Source organism: Petaurus breviceps, unplaced genomic scaffold (genome assembly GCF_028583685.1).
Source record: "Petaurus breviceps papuanus isolate PSGF00001 unplaced genomic scaffold, PetGlider_PUasm1.0 689, whole genome shotgun sequence".
NCBI classification, from domain to species: domain Eukaryota; kingdom Metazoa; phylum Chordata; class Mammalia; order Diprotodontia; family Petauridae; genus Petaurus; species Petaurus breviceps.
Genome location: NW_027186458.1, coordinates 95,904 through 100,077, shown reverse-complemented (window position 1 = coordinate 100,077; position 4,174 = coordinate 95,904).

Genomic DNA, 4,174 nt, shown 5'->3' with positions numbered 1-4,174 from the left:
GATGATGTTATATTCCTTTTCTTAAGCATATGCGAAAATAGCTCCACCCTTACCCCTATGGTAAAACCACCACATATAATGTTGTAAATAGGTCCTGAAAAAAAATGTTTTATGCTTTGTTTCAAATACCATGGGGAATGGTGTTTGTAAGCACTTAGAATTTTTTTTTAATGCTCTGCTTTGGTATGATTGCTTTGTTCATTGGATTCATATATTCAAACCCAAGCAGGCTTTTTAGAATTCCGGTATAAGTATGCCCATCTCCTTTTCAAAATGCCTTGAGACTTCAATGTATGTGTCCTTGTCTTTATATGTTTACATGTGAATATTTGTTACCTATTTTTCATTTTGTATAATTTCAAGAGTTTGAATTAAGTAAAGATTGTTGATAATTCAAGTATCTTTAACTTTCTCCCTTAAGATTTTAGTAGCTGGTCAAATCATTATCATTTAAGCATAGGGATAATATTGTTTATTTTCTTTATCGTTATGGATTTTCTTTTTCTTATTACTATTATTATTATTATTACCCTGCTCTGTTCAGTAATACATTATTACATGATCCAAAGTTACCCTTGACAAGTAAGAAACTCTTGCCTAAAACTTGTGAGATAGTTCTTATTTTGCTATAACATGGTATGACAAGTACCACTTTCTTTGCTGCTCTTTGTATTAATTGATCATCGTAACATCAATTTGGGCACCTCTCAAACTTTTCTCTTTGATTCTTAGGAACGCTTCCTTCATATAAATTCTTGTGCAAATCCAACCAGTACTGCTACCAAAACAAATGCTTTGGATTTCATTATCCATACCAGGTCTTCACAGCTGGTGTAGTAATTTCAGGATACACAAAATTTTCAGTGTACATTGACCAGGATAGCATTCTACCACTTTGTTATTGTTCACTATTACCAATGATGGGTTGAACATGGAAAGTTTTACTATAATTTTTCTCATATTATTATTATATTTTTTTCCAAAAAGTATTGTAAAAATCTCAGAAGCAATCTTAGAGGTCAACCAAACAAATTCCTTGTCCATTGATGCCCTCCACAGAATCCCAACAAGGAATCATCTGTGCCTTGCTTAAATAGCTCTAGTGAAAGTCACAATTTCATAAGGAAGTTCATTTCTAATGTGAAATTATTTAGTATTATTTCTGTGTGTGCATATAGAATACATATATACATAAATGTATTATATACATATATGTATACACATGTATGTGCAATATACATGTATGTCTATATACAATATAGTTTTATTTCTTTCTTTAAGACAACAAAGTAAAAGACATTGAATTAAATATGCGGAAGAGACATTTGGGATCATTTAGTGCATCTTTCCATTTAATAAGACAGAGACGTAGGGAGCTCGTAGCTTATCCAGGGTAACACATTTAACTAGTGGCAGAAGAGGAACCAAGTGCTCTTTTTCTAGTACTCTGTGTAACAGATTAGGTAACAATGAGTTGGCTAATCATTTTGGAAAACTAATAAAAAAAGATGTGTGACGAACTATTAAACAATTTCCCCTCCTGGCTTGTCAAGAATTAGGCCTGTTGTATGTAATGACCCCAACAGCCATTCTATATTTGACTGTATTGCCTGCAGACACAGAGGCCTGCTGGGACACCGAGCCTTGTTTATGGCAAAGGGGGTGTTTGGGAAGTGCAGCCAAGCCCTGCAGCCTCATGCTTGGCTGCTGCATTTGGAGCACACCCCTACCTCTCAATTGTTTCAAAGCTTCATTGAGGATCATAAATAACCCATATATACAATGAAGACTGAGTAGTGCAAGATGAGTCAATTTTGTTAGGTTTTAACAATAAAGATGCTCTTAACTTCTGCTTTACCCAGATTTCCTGTGTGACAAGCATCAGGATTAAACTATTGCAACATTCAGCACTTTTTTTTATCCAGATGAATATTGAAAACATATTAAAGGCAATATTGAAAGGATTAGAGCATTCCGAAGAGGGAAAGTCTAGCTAAGGCCACAGCTGCACAGCGTTCCTGGGAATCCGAGCCCTTGCCAGCACTGATTAGCCCGTCAGACTCTGGACAATAAACAACCTAGTCATCAGAATCACATACTCCAACACTTGCAATGTTTCTGGGTCTTGTTTATGGAACCGCATTAACACTGTTTTGCATTATGTATGAGGTGTATTGTTAGCTATTAAATTTTCCAGAAAGCTTTTCATCAGTCCTTAACCTACTTTTTGTTTCACTCTGAGAAATATTCATTGTTGTCCAGAGAAAGGCCATCCAGCTCATTAAGTGGCACATGGGAGTGGGGGGACATGAACTAGAATAGCACAGAAGGAGAAGCTGTGGATGGGTTTCCCTGTATATCATTACTGGGCAAACCCACACTGATGAGATCACAGAGCCACTGAAAGGTGAAGGTCAAAGAAAGAATCTTTCTTCTGACAGTTTTAAATAGTAGCAGTAAACCTTTGCTGAATGGATGCAAAGAGCTATTGCACTACATTCTTATAACATCTTTACTTAAAATTCCAGCCATCATTTGAGATCATTACTCTATTATAGATCCATGAGTAGTCTCTCTCTTCTTAGTTCTGTAGGCTCTTATATTCAATTGATCAGACTGGAGCGTAGTCAATTCTGCTATTGCACATGTTTTGAAACCATGAATTTGCTAGAAGAGGATTGATGTATTAGGCAATATTTTGAGCATGACATGACTTTCTACTTTGCTTCTGCTCAATTGCTTCTTCAACAAACAGTGAATATGCAGAAAATTATACCACTTAACAATAACTCACAAGATGCAACCTATATGACATTCACTTCTACAAGCCAATTTCAGGTCTTTGACAAGGTAACATGTCATACTTATTTTATATCTTCTGGTACAGCATAAAAGATCTGGCCCTAACTATCCCAATTGCCACCCCACCTACTTCTGCCATGAGATCCATTCTGAGGCCAGAGTTGGGGGCATGGATTATTGACTTGAACAGCCCTGCCCTGGTGCAGCAATGACCAGCAGTCACAAATTATTGTAGTATTTATGTATTTCTTTTTTTCTTAAGTTTAGTTGATGACTTTTGTTTCAACATCATAATTTCAGATAAAATTATTTTACCAACCTCCTCCTTGGCCACATAAGTCTTCTATTAAAAGAAAACACTAGTAAAAAAATGTACATTCTTTTCTTTATGAATTTTGACTTCCAAATTCTCTCCCTCTCTCCAATATCCCCTTACCCTCACTGAGAAGGCAAGCAATATGTGTAATGCCAAGCAAAGGCAACTACCAAGGTTCATAATGCCAGCATACTAACTCTAGATTTTATTCAATGACAAATTAAGGCAAAACATTCACAGAACAGAGAAAATCAAAATACAGCATTCACCAAGTGTAATTCAATAATTTCCAAGTAGTACTCCACCCCTGGAAAGTATATTCATTAATCAATCACAAAGTCTCTCTTCTCAAACGGAGATTAAGATTAGTTTCCAATCATAAACAAAGTGTATTCATTTGGTCTATCACAGACTACAAAAATGTTAAGTTCCCCACCCCTGGATCACAACTGAATTACAATTATCATCAATTAATCCCAAGCACTTTCTCAAAAGGAGCAGTAGAGAGCACAAAGGCCATCTACTCCTGAGTTACAACAAGGTTAAGATATCATCACAGCATTTAATACCCAAAGAGAGGTCTTTTCTTCATCTTGACCCAAGGCAAGTTCTCAGCAATCTCTGTTCCTGGGGAGACAAAGCTTAAGAAGACCACAAGATACATTGACAGCAGAACCATTAATTCATTCTCTGTCTGCAGAACAGTCCTAGGACCCCTGAAAACATTAGCAAGACCCTCTTCCAGGATTTCTGTAAACATACAACAAGAAATCCTTCTTCAGGGCTTCTTAACCAACAGCAAGGTTCCACAACCTCTGAAACAACAGCACTGCCCTTCACCAGTGGAAGAAATTCACTCTCTATCTGCAGAACAGTCTCTGAAGACCTGAACCAACAGCAAGGTTCCAGGACCTCTGCAAAAATAGCACTGTCCTTCACCAGCGAACAGATCTGGCAAAAAAAAAAACATCAAAACAGACAGACAAAGTACCAGCATCAGAGTTATATTTCCTCAGTCCTTGACAGCTCTGGGTGGCAGCTCTCAAAAGTCCTGGG